Source organism: Ptychodera flava, chromosome 3, assembly GCF_041260155.1.
Source record: "Ptychodera flava strain L36383 chromosome 3, AS_Pfla_20210202, whole genome shotgun sequence".
Taxonomy (NCBI): domain Eukaryota; kingdom Metazoa; phylum Hemichordata; class Enteropneusta; family Ptychoderidae; genus Ptychodera; species Ptychodera flava.
Window position 1 is genome coordinate 30,651,859 of NC_091930.1, and position 21,666 is coordinate 30,673,524.

At 37.9% G+C, this 21,666-nt stretch overlaps 1 long non-coding RNA gene across 1 annotated transcript; it reads right to left on the reverse strand.

The window, feature by feature from the left end:
• Positions 1 to 352: 352 nt before the first annotated feature.
• Positions 353 to 14,668, reverse strand: LOC139129823 (uncharacterized). The gene is made up of 3 exons (XR_011551690.1): positions 14,477 to 14,668; positions 3,276 to 3,434; positions 353 to 1,994 (listed from the first exon to the last, which is right to left on the reverse strand). It is a non-coding gene; the product is annotated as an uncharacterized lncRNA (long non-coding RNA).
• Positions 14,669 to 21,666: the final 6,998 nt, after the last annotated feature.

A 21,666-nucleotide genomic window follows, 5' to 3' on the forward strand; every position in this document is an offset into this window, starting at 1 on the left:
ACAAAAACTTGCAATATTCATTATTTGTTACTATTTAATTAATACCTACTAAAAATATGTTCTATAACTTGAATTATTTATTTATTAATTAATTAATTAATTGAGTAAGTAATTTATTTATTTATTTATTTATTTATTTATTTATTTATTTATTTATCTATCTATCTATCTACCTATCTATCTATTTATTTATTTATTTTTCTATCTATCTATCTATCTATCTATCTACCTATCTATCTATCTATCCATCTATTTATCTATCTATTTATTTATTTATTTATTTATTTATTTATTTATTTATTTATTTATTTATTTATTTATTTATTTGTTTATTTATTTATTTATTTATTTATTATGAAATCAAGGGATCAAGTCCCATTAACAGGTTCTTCCAAAGCTCAAAAGAAAACGGTTAAAAAACACTTAACATGCCAGCACCAAACAAAAGTATATACAAAACTAAAATCAAGTGCAGGACATACACAGACAATACAGACAAAGCAAACAAATCAACAAGAACAGCCATTAAAATAAAACATGTCTAATTTCAGAATTAAATGAACCATTAAAAATATCAATATTATGATTATAACGAACAAGTTCATTACAATTGCTCATACATCTGTTGAGTGGAGCAAATTTAAAAATATTGATACAGTTATACGAGGTGGTCTGAATGCAGGACAGGTGCACAAAAGTTTGCTAGGTGCATTTAAGCATATAGCTTTGATAAAACATCCGGTATATTATATAACCATATCTGAGAGCTTGATACTGGTCAGCATGATATGAAATATGAGTGTTGAAACACAAATATTTTATGAATTTACGTTCAACATTTTCAAGTAATTCCATATCTGATTTTTTTCAAGGGTTCCAGACAACTATACCAAAATTTCATAAAAGCTCAAAATCTGAAAGTTTTGACATCAGGGCTGTTTTTGCGATAAGCGACCCAAATTGTAATTTTCTGAAGCCTCCTTTTTTAGCATGTCGTGAAATTTTCCATTATCAATGAAAGCTAGCTTGCATTCATCGCTTGCATTTGCCTTCATTACAAATACATCTACACGTTGTCCGTACCTTCTTTGCCTTTTGTTCATTTCGACACAATCTTCTTGAAACTCTTGCAAACGGGTTCGATACTCACTCACATCCTTATAGAAATCTGCCCCGTAACTATGAACTTTCTTCCAAAAGGTTTGATTGAAATGCTCGTACAACTTGACGTCAGCTTTGTTCCACTTCAAAATCTTTTTAGCGACCGATTCCGATATCGGATACCGTTTGCTGTTAGTTCTTATGAACTTGCTGATGTACAATAGATCATCTAGTTTCCAGCATAAAGCGTGTTTTAACAACACAAGCGATTCATCGAAGTAGTCAGAGATTAAAACTAAATCAAGTTCTCTGTCCAATTTGTCAATCATTTCATTAATTGCAGAATCATTGTCATGATAGCGTGATCAAATCCCAAAACATTGGACATGCCATTCCTTAGAAGAATTCCTTTTCGTGCTCCGATTTTCGTGACGTATTTGTCAGGTTTCTTCATGAATTCTTCGAGAGCGTTTTCACGTTCATTTAGTCCAACTTCACTTGCACATTCAAAGAAGCCAAACGCTGATTCAAACCTCTGTACAGGACTTCGTATAATGGTGATATACGTGGCATTAGGAACAACTTTATCAAGTTCAGGTCTGTTGTATGTCATATGGCTTGCTATGATGTTAAAATGAGCGCTCTGGTTACCTGGTGGTCTTTGGTATTGTAGCTTTGTATGGGAGAAAGGTTGACGCTCATTAAAATGATGTCCTATCTTCGGCAAGGCAAACGACAAACTACGATTGTATCCGAAACGCTGAATGACAGAATTGGCTGTAGTACTAGCTGTCTTATGAGTCTTGATAAATACTATTTGAGTGATTTCTGTGCACGAAATACTCCTCTGTCCATGGTTTCTGGGGGCTATTCTTAAAGCATCCGAGGCAAACCTGGAAGCAATCATACATATGCGAGTGATGGAACACTCTTCCCTTTCTTCTTAACTTTTGTTGATTTATGAACGTCAAAAGTATTGATTGTAGCAATTTTACAATGGAAAAATACCTTCTCGACAATCATAGTAATGAATTTAATTTGCCTGATATGAGTTGTCTGATTTGTCCTTAGTTGCACACAAGATGGCATGAGTACATGTAAGAAATGAAGACTGGATTACTGTGGAGTAGCGCTAGGAATGGCACCAACGACTATGAATCTGATTTGCGGATAATTTATTGCAAGTGTTAGGAATAATACTACTGTCGCCACTGGGACAGCTAAATGCTAGTTCTATGGATACTGATAGGCATGTATTCGACCATAACACACAGTCGTCCGTTGAACAGCCAATTTGTGCTGTTCGTAAGACAATTAGCGGTAGCAGTAATGAAGTGTTAACTGAAAGGTGTAACTGTACAGTTCTTCATCACCAGCTGTTGTTGATGGTAATCAAATCAATTTACAACAACTTTTCAACAGTTTTCTTTTTCCGGTGCAATTCCTTACTTTAAGTTGTAGTTGTGTATACTTATAGTAAATGCATGGTGTATGATGTTTCCCTTTAGTTTAATTAATATTCATTTCTTAAAAATTCTTTTGCTGTAAGTTTCAGACTTTAGTAAATAAATGGAACACAATGTGTCTAGACAAAGCAAATAACGAAGTACATTATATTGTATGACTATTATTATCTCAAAAAAAGCATGTCGTAAGTTTAACTACGTATTAAGCTTAGTAAAATGAGTCTGCGCTTTCGTACAAGTATGAGTGGACAAAACAGTGTAAAATGGTGAATATGGCATATAAAATCCTGAAAGAGACAACGTGTTACAATCCTCCGAGTCCCGTACCACTCAATCTCTTAACATTGATTTTACACTCTCTGGTTTAATTTCGACAAATGGCGGGAAATTTCAAAGAGTTAAAACCGATACATACTGTTGCCAATTGTCTTACAAACCAATGTTTTTGGTTCACTCCTCACTATAGTAATTACCTTGGTTCTTTACATAGGAAGTAAGTAGAAAACAGTTTCGGTACAATCTCCACCCCAGGTTCGTGAACGGTGACACTACCTGACAACCTACAAAATTACGTTCTTCGTTGATCGGCTTTTATCCTGGTAGGTTACCTTACTTTAAATGATGTCTTTACCCGTTTTAGGTTGATGTCAATTCTATGAAAAGAGTCATCAAGACTAGAAACGTTATTCTTTAAAAAACATTACTTACTGACGGAAAGATGTGCTCAACTTGGTAGCTGAAGTGAGGAAGTGATCGTTCAACGCAGCAATGTAGAAAGCCATCACGAAAATGTTATTACTATGATGCAGAGGAATGCCGCCTTTCTTGTAACACCCATGCTGATTAATGTAGGTTTATCAGGGAGGACTGAAAGGAAATGAAGAACAATTAGTTAGGCAAGCAAGAAAGAAGAGTTTTGATAATAGATTTTATATTTTATTCAATTTCTCACCCGCAGCAAGACAGCACAAGGTGCGTAAAAGGATTAAGTGAAACCAATACTGATCGTTATTCTTGAAATATTAATAATTAATAAACTAATATCAATAGTGATCGGTAATCTTGAACTACCAATAATTATAAACCGAGGGATTACGTCTTGTATGTTTCTGAACAGCTCAAGTTTAGAACTCAATGTGTTTCGAGTTTGCGTGGCAAATCTATTTTTTGTACATGCATCACTCAATGCAATGATATTTCCCGGCTGATCTGATGATTTGTCCCAGGTTTTTTTTATCCTTGCAACAATTGTTTTAATCAATGCGATTACTGCAGCTCAAAACAAATTGAAGGGCACATTTATACCATAGCACAACGTTTCGATAGAATCGGTTCAGGCATGTCTGAGTAATGACTGAGGACATAAAACATCATCGAAATGGTCACCGGGCACCATGTTGGATCGTATCATGGCACAAATTGACCTTCATGTGTTTATCATTGTCATCATATCATCTTTAAATTATATACGTAAATACGCTCTTGGCATAATTGTTGTGAACGTATGAAAACTGTGCTGGTTGCCATAGCGATACAAATTGACATACTTGGGTATGCCATCTATATTCTCCTTATTAAGTTTGAATGACATTGGTGTAGACATGTCTGCATGATAGATCTTAATGTGACAATATGTAACCAATGGCTACCCGTCCATATTTGATCATATTTTGACATATGGTAGTCTTTACAAACATTTCTGGAGGGGCGGGAGAATTCGGGGGGGGGAGGGTGTTGAAAACTTTCACAACTTGCCAATAGGAGATCTGAAAAAAAAATTGACATTGCACAGGCGGAGACTTGAAAATTTATTGAATATGAAATTCCTTCTCAAATACTTTCTGGCACTTTCATCTACTGCCATTTCCATTTTCGGCGCGCTCTTCGAGCGCAAGTTTAGGGTACATTGAACTATTTATTCATGATCTGAGAGCCACATTGAGGCGAAACATTTAGGTCGTCAAGGTTTCTATTTTACCCAACTCCTACGTTGTGCAAAACTGCCCATCATAGTGCTTTAAGTTTCAATTTAACGTTCCAATAACAATTTGGGAGATAATTATTTGATGACATTCTCCTATTTACACTACATTGCAATTGGGTCTAGGTCAATGTCAAACGTTCGTGTCTTCGTATGTACATTTTTTGAGTCATCAATAATAACTAGAAGCTTCAGGTCAAACAACCTTTGAATAACAATTTGAGAGATGAAAACCTGTGTGTTTTTCATAGTTTCTGGTGAAATTCCAAAATAAATTTCCATGCACACACATTCACTTGTAACCACCTTAGTCTAATCCAGTATGTTAATATCAATAATCCAATGTCTATAAATACACATATTTAGCTAGTTATGTATTGTAAAAACATATTCATAGTTTTCTCATCGACTACAATGTATAGAGGATTCAAAATCAAATTTCTTGTACATGCACATGTACACTTGTTATGCACATGCATCCACCCTCTTCTAATCAAGTACAATCATGCCAATTATTCAGGGTCCATATATGCACAAATATTGCAAGTTTAATATTTAGAAATATAAATTTTACTATAACCCAAACGGGATTCGAACCCCCCCCCCCCACACACACACAAACACACACTCACGGCAACATCGCCTAGGCCTCACGCAAAACCAGTCGGCCACTGCTTCCAACCCAAAAAAGTTGGTCACAGTAACCGACTTAGATGTTTCAATTCTGTGCGCGACCGAGCAAGACGGTATGCGTGGAGCAGACGACACACAGACACAGTACACACACAAAGTACACACATATATATAGTAATCGGAAAAGCACGAAGCTTTTTTACTGAGCTATCAGACAGACTCGGGGACAAGTAAATATCCACCAGCAGAACTGTCCACTCAGGTTAAAGAAATATAAATTTTACTATAACTATACTATTTTATTATATACTAGATAATATTGATCTGAGTTCTATCGCAGACTCCCATGTATATTGGATCAACATTTTAGGCAACATTCGAAAATTAAATTTCTTGTACACATGTGCAACTGCAAACACCCAATGCTAATCAAGTACATTTATATTAGTTATCAAATGATCTTTACGGCCCTGATACGGCTTTTGCGGCCTGAGGTCGTACGGAGGAAGGGCCCGAGCGTGCGAGGGCCCATACTCGTACGACCAAGGGCCGCAAAAGCCATATCAAGGCCGTAAAGGTTTTATCACTTACCTTACGGAATGATAAATATGTAGTTTACATAATATTTAACATTGTTTAGGCGATAAAAATACGTCGATATCAAAAATTCTTCGCCTTTTGTGTCAATTTTTCTGTATCTGAATTAGCTTAACCAAAGTTGACGAATCTTGCTACGCATATTGAAGATACTATGATACAACATTAATTATGGCTATTTATCTTAATTGACTAGACCAAATTTGACGAAACTACCTATGTACATTAAAGATGCTATGATACAACATTATTGAAAGTCATTAAACATTCTTACTTCAATGAATTCGTTATTTGCATATATACTGAGATCATTTCAGTCAATTACTAATTTGCATATTTAATTAAGTTTTATTTTGCTAATTAGAGATGCGTACCGGGATTTACTTGATCAAAGTTGTATGCTATATACATTGATGATTACACTAGGTCACACAACAGTGAAATTCATTTCGCATTTTCATGTCAGCTTATTTGTAATTTGCATATCTTATGAGCTTTCACAGTTTGGCATGTGTTGCTTGAAGGACGTGACCAAAAGCAGTACACTTGCGATATAAAGTTGTAATACAATGACAACAGTTCTAGAAATTTAGTATTTTTATTTCAGCTAATTATATATTCGTATACTAAATGAGCTTTAGCACTAATCTGTGGTGAATATTTATATACGCTCGGAGGGATACGGCCGCTACACGGGGAATCACTCGTCCGCGACGCAGCCACACTCGTTCGGAATACGGGGGGATTCCGTGAATAAACCTTCCAGGAATGATAATTATGGGAAAAAACGACAGGGAGTATTTTTTCAAGAATTCATACGCTTGTGTTATGCGGTCGTGGCTGGGTCACAGCTGACTTGATTGCGCTCAGCTCAACATGTTGCTCAGGCTGCTCCTATGGATAATTAGCTTCTTTCGTAGTGCTTTTTCTGTGCGAATCAAGCGGAAATAGGAATGACTATGGATTTTTAATGCAAGGTATTTATTTGGTACATATTATAACATCAATTTTAGTGAAAATTCATTCATAAAATTATTGGACATACAAGCGGGACGTCGCGACACTCAGCCGCGGCTGGCGAGGAACGGGTTATTTTTGTCAATATTCGAACATCATTCAAAGAATTCTGCTTTTCAAAGTTTGTATGAAATTTTCAAAATTAACAATTATTATGTTTTACGAAATTGTCAATTGTATGTTTAATATTTTACGAATAAAATGAGCTTGTTTAGAACCCTCTGAACCCCGTTCGGTACCAAAGTGCCGCAAGATGACCTTTTGACACCTGATTTTGCAAACGTTGACGTCAGCTCCTTTCCCGGCCTGAATTGCAATCTAAGCAGCGATCGTTAGCGAAATTTGACAGGAATTTAAACATGGCGGCCGACTACAGCTACGCTTTGATCCGTTATAAGACGGGGGTGTTTTGGGGGATTGTTTTGACCGAAGCCAAGTAGAAAACGGCTCAGAAAGTGCAGATCGCACATAAGACCAACGGGACATCGCAGTAGATCAAAATGGCGGCCTACGACCACACCAATGGTGAAGAAATTCAGCAACCAGTTGAGCCACTGGAAGTCCGACCCGTGCCTTCAAAGTAATCTAGCCCCACGGCAGCGCAGAGTAAGAAAAGGTAGGCTAGTTCCTCTTTATAATTGACAACTTGCAATGTACAGTTAGATGTATGTATCGATGACGACACTTTGCATAGCTCGATGTTTATTAGTAAACATGACAAACCTCAAAACAACCAGGAAATGACAGAGCAACAACAGAGATGATAAGACAGACGTTGACAGATGAGAATTAGGACATTTAGGGCATTTTTAGGTTTACTGTAGGTGTCCTACTGACTGTAGATGTGTAGGCCTATTGCAGGCGAAACTGACCGTCTGTCTTTTGTATTATTATAGTTTTATATAAATATCCCTCATAATCTAATTTAATTTGAATGTTTTTTATTCATAGATACTAATGCCAAAGGTGAATTATTTAGCTACTTGTTCAAATGTAAGGAGGATACAGATAGTGTGTGTAAGCATTGTACAAAGTTATTCTTTGTGGTATAAATTTTATTGAAACAAACTGGTGCTAATACCTTGCAGATTTCCATAAAGAGTGTATTACATACTGTTATATTTTAGTATTTAAAATATGTAACTGCAACTTGTTTGCACTACCCTGAGAGAGAGAGAGAGAGAGAGAGAGAGAGAGAGAGAGAGAGAGAGAGAGAGAGAGAGAGAGAGAGAGAGAGAGAGAGAGAGAGAGAGAGAGAGAGAGAGAGAGATGTAATAGCAATTCCTTAGTCCATATCAAGTTTTGTTCCTATTCATAGAATATGCCACCACGAAAAAGGCATCGCTTTGTACTTGGATTATCGTACTGAAACTTATTCACACAAAGTACATAACATTTTAAAACATCTAAAAATTTTGTATTTGTTTGTTTCAGGCAAAGAGAACCTAAAACCAGAAGGAGAGGAGTGCGAAGCAAGCTAGGCAAGGAGTGTTTGATCTTATGCAGGGTTTACTAAATTTAGACCACCATCTGTAGACTGACAATGTTTATACAAGTGTTAGGATAGCAAGACATTTATCAACAGGACACATGTATGTGTGGAACAGTCACATTTAGTTCTGCTCTGCCAGACATGCTTACCTACGTTCAGAGGGAAATGAAGTGATTGACGATGGCTGGCCCTGCCTTGGATGGATAGTAAGCCAGTCTGTTTTCTGTCAACTATTCATTCACCAGAGGACAATGGTCCACTGTGACTGTGTGTCAGCATCAGATAACATATTGGGACCGTGTTGATACTGGATTTATTTTTGTCTCCAATTATAACGCTTGGGGTCTGTAGTATTTTATTTTGTACAGAGTAATTTGTTTGATAGTAAAAATAGTATCATATAACATTTTGTACTGTATAGATACTCCATTTGTTTTTGTCTTCAAGTATAATGCTTGGGGTTTATAGTCTTTTGTTCTCTTCAGAGTATTTTGTTTGATAGTAAAATGCAATTGAAGGCAGAATGAGATTTATTTTATGTGATTTATAATTGAAAAACAAAATGCGAAAGTCTAGTAGGTTTTACATACAGTACTGTACTTTGAAAAGACAATGTACTGAAAACCTTTCTGCATTTTTTCCCTTCAATGTTGATGTTCGTGGATGGAAAGAGGAAGGCTTAGAGATGTCATGCACAGCTAAAAAAATATGATAAAAGACAGCTATATAATCAATATTGACAGTGTTGTGTTCTAAGACCCAATTTCATTATACTAATGATGTACCTGCCACAAAACCCACCTTATCCGGAAATGATTACTTGTGACATTTTGAGGGTTTTGGTCTGGTTTACAGTGTGTTGCTACATTATTTTTACTTTTTTTACTAAAGAAAAAAATAAATGTTGTTTTGGTTGCAATTAAATTGTGTGTTCTTATGTTTTTGCATGCATATTGGATGAAATTTGCAAACTCAAATGATCAAAGTCTGTGTTTTGCAAAATAATTGTAACGTTAGTGTTCACTGTGATTTGAAAGAAGCTTGTATTTGATTTATAAATGTGATGTTAAAAACATTTTCTTTGAATCATCAGTTGTAGACAACAGAATCTAATATACATTTAGACATAATTGAGTGATGGGAAGTGATAAATTCTTTAGAATGTCGTCAGAAAGAGAAGCAAATATTTGAAAATCATTGTAAATTTAGAATACTGGTGGCCATTTTGAATATTTAATGAGGTCATGTGACCAAAATTGTTATTCTACAATTCCAACAAATATCTTGTTATTGTGGACAAAGTTTGATAAATTCAATAGTCAGATGTTATAAAATAGGATACTTGACCTGTCTGACCCCAATTCAGGGGTGCTGTGTATAATTCTTCACTTTCGAGGGAGGACAAGAAAATCTGTGTAAGGTTTATCAAATCTGTGTAAAGTTTATCATAATATATAAAGTTTACATCAACGTTCATGGTCATGGGACTATAAAATGTGATTCAGCACTGGGATATGATACAATATTGATTTTCTTTTACTGAAAATTGGAAAACATGTAAAAAATGATAATTTATATTGTTGGCGGCCATTTTGCATATTTAATTAGGTCACATGACTAGTATTTGCATATTTTTGGGACAAGTGTTTCATTGGCATTCAAAATATACATACTTAACATTTGAAATATTTCATAACATGAGATGCTGGATGTTATGTTACATTATGCTTTGACTGACCTAACCCTTATACAGGGCCTTTATAACATTACACTTAGTAGGCCAAAACCATACAAAATATCAGTGTTTTTTCATAATTTTGGTCACAATATTGTATCAGTTCATGCCGGTGTGATAGAAAGCAATGATTTGGTGATGAAAAATGATAATTTATTGAGAAATTTCTTATGGAAATAAAGAAATATGTTGAAAAAATACAAAATTTTATATATTGGCGGCCATTTTGAATATTTAATGAGATCACATGATCATAATTTGCATATTTTTGGGACGAGTATTTTATGGTGATTCCAAACATATATTGGTATGGGGGACACTCTTTGCTAATTTAAGAAGTCAGACATACTAGATAGTACTTCCAAATGTCAACTCAACCCCAGGGCCTTGGGGTGCAAAGGGTTAAATATAATGAAGAACAGTGTTTGGCTCTGACTCAATCGGTCTCTACTACCTCCATGCTACAAGCAACAAGTCTTTCTTAGCTCAGACGCGAGACGACGGAAGCGGGGACGGAAGTTCAACAACATGGTACAGTACAGGAAACGTACGTGATGCACACTATGCACGGACAAAACAATAGCTTGCACCTTTAAGTTTAAATGTACTGATAACATTGTGAACTCGTCGCTCTTGAAAAATAAAATAGCGTTTCTTCTGATGAGTCTCAAGTCCGGAGTATCGTCATTGCTGTCAGAAATGATGTACGCTCTTCGCTTCATCGGCTCGACCCGGGACTCGACTGGTTGACTGCCGCGCCAGCATTGATCGTGATGTTGAACTTGAGACCCGTCAATGTTGCTTCAGAAAACATTCTTACTGCTGCAGGGATGATTGGTACGTGTCTTGGGTTATCGGTTATGCTTATGTTGTTTGATGGACATCGAGAAGGGCAATTTTGACGAGGTAGACAACACAAAATGCCGGTAAACATACCGTACTAAAATGTCACGGTGTACAAATCAAACGTTTCAATCGAAATCAACGACGAAGAAACACAAATTCATAAAAATTCTAGTATCGACGGTATTTTGTATTCTACACAATTTTAATACTCCATATTTCCTTATGTTTCATTACCCTCCCACTTTTGCATTTCAGGGATTTGAAAATAAGTTCTGAACAGCTGATTTTTGTTTACGTTTTAAAAGTAGTCCGGGTCCCATATCCACCACATGTGGAATATGGATTCATCGTAGTCAGATACCTATAGTGTGACGTCATACTATAGGGATAACTGGGTGTATGTATGTGATAATGTTCATTATGTTAATGAACACTTTCAATGAAGTTGCAAACATGTCGCTAAGGTACACATTAACATATATCTGCAATATATAATGATACACGTGAGCATTTTCGGTTCATGTCTGGTTTTCGACGACGATGTGTTCTCCGGTTCTCGGCAGACGTGCCTTGACGAGAACCATGATAGAGACCCAGGCGAATGACTGGCAACCGGCCAGGATCAGCTGTTGCCCGAAAGGCAATTCATGGAGCTGCGTGAATCTTTGCGGACAGATTTGTGTGCCGAGCAGACGAGACAGTTGGACGAGCTGTTTATGTAATACGACTTTCTTACGGACATCGACGAGGATAAAAGAAAATGGACAAAGGATCCGCAGACTGAACAACGCAACACCAGTGTTATGTAAGTACCTGCTTACCAGTGAACTGTAGAAGCGAATCCACGTAGTTACTGTACGTATGACAGATAATGACACTGAAACTATCAACACTGAAGTACGTCTGTGATTGATCTTATCGAATTGACTCAGTGAAATTGGATTTGAATCGTCTTTCGAGATTGATAAAAGCATTGAATTTGTAAACGAATGAACATCGCAGTCTTACGAACTTAACGAAATAATTGCCACTGTAGTGAATTGTGGTCCCCGTAACACCTCTATTCATTAATTATCCCCTCTCGTGTTATGATTTTTGACTTTGTTTGTGTTTGATATTGTTTTATTTTTTTGTTGTTGTTGTTTCTTATTTGGAATAGAGCGACACCGCCTAATGGCATAGTTCTGGGGCGAAAACGAAAACATTGCCTGCAGTGCTTCGTCTGATGAATACTCTTTGTAAGGTCACCTTGAAAACCATGTTACTCCTGCCATTCGTATCAGTTTAATTTTTCCAGCTCTCTAAAATGACTTAATATTTTTTTAGTGATGCTGTACAAATTTCAAGGTTTGTAAAACAAAAATTATATTATATCATGCAACCATGCATGTGCCATATTCTGATAGGACGAGAGCTCATTCCACCGATGCTAAAATACTGTTTTAGCACTGATAGCGGTGGTAAAACTGACCCCTGACCCGCATTTTCGAAAATTGCCCGGTCGGTGCATTTGAACGTACCTATCTAAACCATAGACCGAGAAAGACCGAAGTCTTTGTAGACCGAAGACCGATTTGATACACAGATAAAGTGTGGGTCTGTAACTCACCTCTTGGTGAAAATAAGTTGGGATCCATGATGAAAGACATCTTTGAAGCAGCACATCTGGGGTGTGATGCACACAAATATTAGGGCGACAGCGCACCGTGCACATTACTTGATATTGCGGGAGTCGAGACGCGATGTATAGGCCCACTACCGCTCTTTAAAATGAAGATATTATTCGTTCATACACAAATACGTTGACGCTTCCTCACAGTAACGGTATGTCAGATATTCTTTACAAAAGTTTTGGTTGTAACAGACCAGGGTGTCATAACGATGTAGACCACGAAGTTCAAAATAACAATAGGGTGACTCCTAGCGACTGCGACGAAATTTGACATGAAATGCAACGAGTAGTGTCAGCGGCCAGCTCTCGATGCATCGGGCAACACACTCTGCACAACTGTTAATCAAAGTTGAAGTCATCGCAAGTTTGGATTATTTCAAAACTGCTTGTTTTCTGGTACAATTAACGTCCAAATTATACATCAAATAGATCCTGTAACTTCACTGTGCCACCTGAATGTTGCGACGGTCATCGTATACCGCGTATGCAGAACAGAATGAGAAAATCTATTTTTAGTATGCCAAAAAAAGCCAGGACTATTGTTCTTATGTAAATTTACGAAAACGAATGTTACTTTTTTCTTTCGATTTGAACTCTTGACCCATTTTCTGTGACATGCAGCAGGTATTTTTGACAAGTGTAATGTACGTGTCGCATGTGAATAAAATGCAATGTCGATATGAACGTAAGGGAGCGTTCAGTTTTTACGGCGGGGGGGGGGGGGGGCACGGCAAAATCTTGTCGCCGGTGTTCAAAAAAATATAGACCCCCCCTGCATTTTTCGTGAAATAAGATGACCCCCCCCTTTGTCAGACAAAATAAAATGATGACCCCCCCCCCCCGCTTAAAAATAACTAAAACCCATACGTCAAATTTACCCGCATGGTTTGGATTTGAACTCCGGTACGCGCGCACTTTTCTTCGTGTAGCAGAGATGCCAGTGCACAAACTTCTCAGCCACATCCATGCAAACGTCTGTTAATTAGGACGACTGTAAGGCAATTTTTAACTTCATTTCAATAGACAACTCATGTCCATGGACATTGTATAAAGTGAACTTTATTGGAGTGGTTCGCCAAAGGCAGCCCTCCGGTTAAGAGGGTCATGGGCCATTACGTAAAGTCAACTTTATTCTAGTGGGCCACCGGTACCACCGGTAAAGAGGGTCGATCATGGCTATTGCATAAAGTAGACTTTACTGGACAGGGCTGCTGAAGGCGCACGGCCATTAAGATTGCCGTGGGGTATTACATAAAGTCAATTTATTGGAGTGGGCCGCTGCAGGCGGCCCGCCGGTAAAGAGGGTCGATCATGGCCATTGCATGAAGTAAACCTAATTGGAGTGGGCCGCCAAAGGCGTCTGCCCGTTAAGAGGGTCATGGGTAATACATAATGTATATTTATTGTAGTGGGCCGCCGGTAAAGAGGGTCGATCATGGCAATGGCATAAAGTGAACTTTATTGTTGGTATTATGTTTTTGAAAATGTGGTGACCCCCCCTTTCTTATCAGTGAAAAAGCGATGACCCCCCTTTGCGGATTCCAAAATTTTGATGACCCCCCCCCCCTGGATTTTGCCGCCCCCCCCCCCCCCCGGCCGTAAAAACTGACGGTACCTAATGCGTATTTATCGTAGGATACTAAGTGCCTGTTCCGTATCCAAACTTATAAAAATTCTCGGTCTCGGGGCAGAATTTCCGACTTTCGGTCTCTCAACGCCCGTTTTCTGTATTTGGGGCCTAGAGTGATGAAAATACCCAAGTGAGACAACTAAGATAAGCAAATAATCCTCTTCGCAGTCGGGTACGGTATACACTCGATTTTGGTACAATTCGCTCCATAGCACTCGCCTATTGGCTCGTGCTATATGTCGCGCATTGTACCAAAATCTCGTGTATACCCTCCTGCGGCGGGGGTTATTGCTTAAATACGATTACCTTGTAAAGTGTCTGTCGCCTTTTACAAATACGTAACATTGATGTTGGTAGTCTTAGACAAGCCTTTCCCCGGACTTCTCAATGGATGAACTTGCACACTGTGTGAAGACTTTCACGAGCGAGCCCCTCTTGTGATACCCGATTCGCTGTCTTTCAATAAAGTGTAAAGCTGCTATCTCTGGTTTTATGTTGATTACGTGGCATCATTTGCCTATAAATGATCGAGGCCTATTTGGGTAATCATATTACCACAACAATAGTGTTTGCATACCGAGTTCATTATCGGCCACTGAATGGTCTACAATTGCTGTTTAGCCGTCATCACCGTCCCTCCGTCAATTGATGGTACTCCGATGGTACTCCGTTCTCAAGGCAGTGTCTCAATGTACATACCTGATGATATCAGGTTCTGTTCGCGAATACAAATCTGCCGACATCGGACATCCCTGCAAGAGCTTGAGATACATTCACTCCTAAAGATTCAATTTGTATCTCCAAAGGTGTGACCCTTTTATATTTTGTTTCTCATCTCCAGAGGAATACTCGGGCAGGGCGGGCGGTAGCAATAAAAATCACAAGTACCAAAAAAACCATGTATTTGTTTCAGTTCAATGTTCTGTCCATTCAGTCTCTACAATTTTTAAGTACCTTTAAGTACCTAATTTTTAAGTATTTTTAAAAACCTCTGGTTTTCCTTGAAACAACTCTCTCAAAATCATGGTATAATTTCTGGGTATGTTGATTACGTACCATTCGTTTGCCTATAAATGATCGAGGCTATATGGGTGATCATTACCACAACAATAGTGTTTGCATACCGAGTTCATTATTGGCAAGTTGTCGGGGCCACTGTATGGTCTACAATCGCTGTTTAGCCGTCAATTGATGGTACTCCGTTCTCAAGGACAGTGTCTCAATGTACATACCTGATGATTTCAGGTTCTGTTTGTGAGCATTCAAATCTGCCGATATCGTACATCCCTGCAAGAGCTTAATTATACATTAACTCCTCGGTTGTATTTGTCAAAATCAAACCCTGAAGAAATTGTTTGTATCATTAAGAGATTTATTTTATCATAGCTAAAATGCAAAACAACAATAACAATGTAAACAGTGTAAAGTATTAAATACAAACTTTGTATATTTCATAAAATGCAAATAAATTCTGAATCAATTTTTCTTGGCAAGCTGTTCTAACATCTGCATTTACATTTCCAGTTGCTTTCCTGTTATGCCAGCCGCCTCTTCTCCGCCTCCAATGCAACCTGCTTATATCTCATTTCTGTCTCAAGTACTTCATCCTACAAGTTCCCCAAGTAGACGATACGTCAGCATCAAGGGAAAAGAGCATTGCTTTTAAGGGGAAAGATATTCAGACTCTCAAAATTTTACAATTCTTTTCTGATCTACCGTTTGTGCGGGGAACTCATTTTAAAGCCCTTGGTGTAAAAAAATCTCACCTTCTTAGTTTTTTGAAAATCCAAAATTGTATTTTACTTCTTAGACAGCGCAGGGATAGCGGCCATTTTGAATTTCAAATATCGGTAAATCTTAGGTTGTTTCTCCAATACAAAATTTTGCACGGTGACCTCTGAATTTTATTCTTGATTTTGAAAGAGAATGGTTGGAAGAGTCCTTGAGGAAAGAGTGAGCAAAAGCTTAAATCTTTTACTTTCGCGGCACATACTTATTTAAAATGTTATTATTCAATTCAGTGCAAATTGTATAACAACTGGTAAAGAAAAAATTATAACGCTAATCCAGTCGCTGACATACAGAAGTATGTTTTTTAAAAAGCGAGGTTTATTAAGAGCTACGTACTGAATTTACACTTAGATGAGATATTTGTTGTTCTCTGAGATTAAACAATTTCCCGCGTTTAATTTATCGTCGATGGAATTTCTTTATATCTTGTTCCGCTCTGGTTACACCTAACAGCCAGCCTATTGAATGGTATAAGGGGAACACACTGAAGTCTCACAGTCAACTGAATCATTTAAATGGGGAAAAAGAGAACTGAGGACCGAAACAAGGACACGTGCCATTTCACGCCAAGTGCAAGAGTATGCCTACTTTAGAAAAAAAGCTGTTATTTTAGCGCAAACGCTGATAAAAGCGGTATGATCGGGGAAGACAGCAAAGACTAACACTCAAAGAGCCTGACGTCCGCAGCGGCTCTCAATGTCCTCCTTTCAGATGTGTATTTTGCATGGAGATCGTCACAATGACATGGCTTCAATTTAATTTTTACGAAAAATCTTCAACGACACTTTTCATTGATTTCTGTTCAGGGAAGATATTCCGTCTTCCCCGTAATGATGTTCTCATAGATAACTCAAGTCTTTCAATCGCGACACACCGTGTACAATTTGGAATTTCACCACGTACGACTAAATTCAACATCGGACTAATTATCAGCCATAAGATCGGACTTTAAACGCACGTAGGTAGTGCTGAGGATTCTCATCAAGAACGATTGTATTTAGATATCTATCTTGAGTTAATTTATTAATAGAACTATGAAATTACTGTGTATGAATCAGTCGCATTATTTGATATTCATATGAATGTGCCGTTATAGTCGTGCAAGTGGCTAAGTGAGAACACGGCGCAGGTTCAATATACTACGCGAGTTACTAGAAGTATATCTAACTATATTTATGTGCTCCGCCGTGTTTGTTTGTTTTTGGCTTATAAAAAACTACGGAAATCCGGTCACGACATGCGACATGCGACCTGCGACTTTAAAACTGCGATCTGCGTCCTGCGAGTTCGAAACATGTGTCCTGCGACTTTGGCATTTAGACCTAGGTGTAACCTGCAGCTGCGACTTAACAACAGCGACCTGCGTCCTGCGTGTTTGTCAAACTACGACCTGCGACTTCACAACTGCGATGTAAAATAGTAATAAAGGGAAAGTGACTCCACACATCAGCCATCTCGTCTTGTGTGTGCTTTGGTGTGTTTAGTGTCTGATTTGTGTTTTGGCTGTTAGTGTGTTGATCTCTTGTTTTTCTAGCAGGGAAACTAGAATATTATGTTTAGATCGTTTTGAGTATATTTGTTTCTTGCCTCGTTCCAAATGCCGTGGACTTTGGCCAGTATCAGTATATCGCTAATGTTTGGATTTCTTTTGTATGCGATGATCGGTTGTTGTGGAAATATTTCATTCAGACTATGGTATTCGTCCTTGTCTATGTGTTCCAGTTTTCGCACATTGCTGCTTTTTATAGCTTGTGTTTTTATATATACTGTTGCTATGGTTTCGTTGTGAAGACTAGTGTTTTCTTTGTTTCTTTGTTTGTTCGCTTGTGTTCTAGTTGCGTAATTCGTGCGGCGAATTGTGCTTGCGATGTGACTGGACATTTCTGTTGTTTTAGCCACGTTCGATTAATCTTGCATTAAGACTGGGTGGGGTGCATGGTCACCGAATCGAAGTACAACAACCACAGAATACGTCTTTAGGCCTAAACTAGGTCATTTCGATCTGTGAAATAGCCATCACTTTAGGATACAACATATAAACAACATGCTTGTTGAAGTAGGCCTATTAGGCTTATCAAAACAAATTTTACTCATGAAAATCGGTGATCAGTTGAGCATTGTCCCTTTGAAACCGGACTTTGAAAGCAACCGAACAACACGTAGGCCAACACAGCTGTATCATCGAAGCTCATCTCTTTCCTAAATGACACCACCTATCACTGATATTACTAGTGACTGCTTTTCATACTCTCAATAAACACCAAATACCTAAAATCATGGATCAGGTCGTCATCTTGCAGGTTGCAGTTTCAAACTCGCAGGTAGCAGCTAGGCCAGAGCACCCGAAAGTCGCAGGTTGCAGTTTTAAAGTCGCATGTCGCATGTCGCATGTCGTGACCGGATTTCCACAAGAAACAAATACGAAATCTGCAAAGCATTATTCTTAACACGCCATTAATAACACATATCCATAAGTATTATTTTCCACTTCTTCATTGACGCAAAATATCGTTATCATCACGCCTATAAATAGAAAAAGAGAGAAAACTGTGCTGCAGCATATGAACGAGGACAAGCGAAGAATGCTCGGATTGAATTTGAAGACGACCGGCGCGGCGTACGGTCAGTCTGGTATCCTGACCCATTTCTACAGCTGGCTACGCTGCCTTGAAAATAGGGTCAGGTATATTGACTAATGTAAGCATTGCTGTCGTTGGTCCATAGTTCGAGCGCAGTGATTTACTGAATTTATTTTCAACTCTGAGTTACCTTCAACTTAATATTTCGTTTGCCCATGGAGTAATTTTACTTCATGTTTTCCACAACCAAGCATCCTATGTCGACATTTTATGAAAAACGAAAAATTACGTATTTATTAGTCACTACATGCGAAAGGAGGGATAGTCTATCACGTCTGACAAAACAAAAACATGGACAATAATCGTCAGTTTACCATTAAATGCCATCATAGAAGTACAAAGTCGAAGATTTACAAGTGAAGCTGTGCAAATAACTTGTACATTCGATGTTTTGTCGTCTTGTTTCAAAACTAGTGCCACTACAGATGTGCTATTTATATGATCTTGTCAGGTGACTGTGCTCATGCAGTCAAAATTTTGAATAAAATGGCGGCCAAAGCGTAACCCATACCTGACCCTATTTTCGTGAGCAGCGCTGCAAGCAGGAGAAATTGGACAGGGGGACCAGACGAGATCGACGTTCACATTTAGAAGAGCGCCCTCTGTGTCCATGGAGCGCTGTTTTGCAGCTTTGGCAGTACAGTTGCTGTTGCAATAACAATGATGGCACAATACGTCCCTTATTAAACACAATGGATTTTTATCATGGTTAAAACTACCAATTTACGTCTAACTTTCTGACAGATTAAACAAAAAACTATTCCTGCCCGGATCTGACACAACCTGTGTGAACTGTTTTCATCAGAAGGCACTTGAAACTAGGTGTTTAATAATGTATATTGCAAGTAACAATTAGTACCATTTTATTCGTGCTGACTATTGATCATTACTATGATTAACAGTGTAAGCGTAGCCTGTGTATCGGACATAACATTTCTAACTTTAACCTCTCGCGCGACAGCAAAGGCTAAGCCCTATATATGAGCAATGACTTTGTTAATCATAAACCAACGCGGACAAAAAAGTCACCTCAGTTCAAACGCTTAGGCCATAAAAGACTTTGGCAATTATAACATTATAATACAACAACATTAACTAGATATGTTAGATGTTGAGTGAAGAAAATACCATTCTTAATTTAGCTTTTGTTTTCTAATACATATTAGGTCTCAAAGGCACTTCTCATCAACAGAGATAACAATACAAATTCAGTCTTGGTTCTAGGTTTGTAATATACCGTGATGTTTTGGTCTACGTCACTGCCGCCACATCCGCCCAGAAGCGCAACTTCGTTTTGCTTCTCTTAACACTTGAGTCGCGGTTTTCAACTTTGTGTAAACAAAATGTTTGCACCCGTTCGTGATAAAATCGGTTTTTCCCTTTGCGTTCCAAAGATTGTCAGTAAGAAAAAAAAAGGATAGAAAGCTAACCTGGAGGCGTGTACGTGATCTTTGAACTTTAAAGTATGATTTACATCGCAAAACTTCACAGTAGTGTTTAATTTATTTTTCAGTCGTAAAGCAAACCAATAAAGAAGACTACCTTTATTAGTTGTCACTGTGTGTACATTAGTCTTGGGTGCTTGTTGTACTGGTCCAGTTCTCTTTAAACATTAGCGTCAGGGCTACATCCGCCAGGCTGCATGTCGGTACAATGGCGACACGTGCTAACCCTTACTAACTAGCATTCATGTCAGATAGGGCACTGCAACGGTCACTTCGTGTCAGATATGGCTAAAATTTGAATGTAGTTTTACTGATGACCATTTATATATCGCATTAGTAGCTGATAAACACGAAACTCTTTTCACGTAGACATGGCATACATAAACGCATGCGCATTAAGATTAATTTAAATTACACCCTTATGACCATTTATATATGATCCATAACACTTGAAGACAGTATGAGTTGACGATAAACACGAAACTGTTATCAGATACACATGGCATACATAAATGCATTTACACACAAAAATTGACACTATGTAAACGACACCCTAGTGGGGATTCCCCGAATCGACATCACAGACTGTAAATAGAAAGATGTATTCCCTCCCTTTTCATGAACTATAACATCGTATTACACGATGGAGAGACAGATATTCTATATACGTTATATTATTATACAAACCCATGATCTCATTGTGTGACCATGAGGCGTTCAAATTTATTGTACCCTGGATCATTTATAGAACCGATTTGTCATACGCAAAAATCCATAAACTACAGTCACCCTTTGTGCTACCACACTGCTTCAATTGATAAGCTGTGTTTGAAAGAATAAGCGACGTATTACAACGCACGTTTGTCAACCTTCTGACGGAAAACCCGGCCTAAGCACACAGTCCATGTAGCCGACAATGAGATGCAAATGATATGCGGTCAAGGTCTCCTCAACTAACTTTCAGCTGGTTCTTCACTTTCTACTATTTTTATAGTATTTTTTACAAAGGCACAGACTTATTCTACCTGCAACTTAAAACTGATAGTGATTTTGTAGCTCATTCTTTACTATTTTTCATAGTTTTTGGTAGCCGGTAACAGACACTTCGTGTTCGTGTCGGCTACATGGCCATGTAGCCGACACGAACACGAAGTGTCTGTTACCGGCTACCAAAAACTATGAAAAATAGTAAAGAATGAGCTACAAAATCACTATCAGTTTTAAGTTGCAGGTAGAATAAGTCTGTGCCTTTTGTAAAAAATACTATAAAAATAGTAGAAAGTGAAGAACCAGCTGAAAGTTAGTTGAGGAGACCTTGACCGCATATCATTTGCATCTCATTGTCGGCTACATGGACTGTGTGCTTAGGCCGGCTAGTAGTTTATACGACTGATTACCATAGGCAGCGACAGACCTCCGGAAATATGGCGTCAAGCCCACAGTGAGCATTAGTTATGGTACAAAGCCGCTTACCTACACATCTGTTATTAACATTGGCTAATACAACAATATTATAGACATCCAACCGCTTTTTCCTCACCGGCTGAAGTTTCAAGACAAACTCAAAAACCATCATCAAGCGCACTTGTAAGGCGTGATTATATTAAAAACCAAACAATTA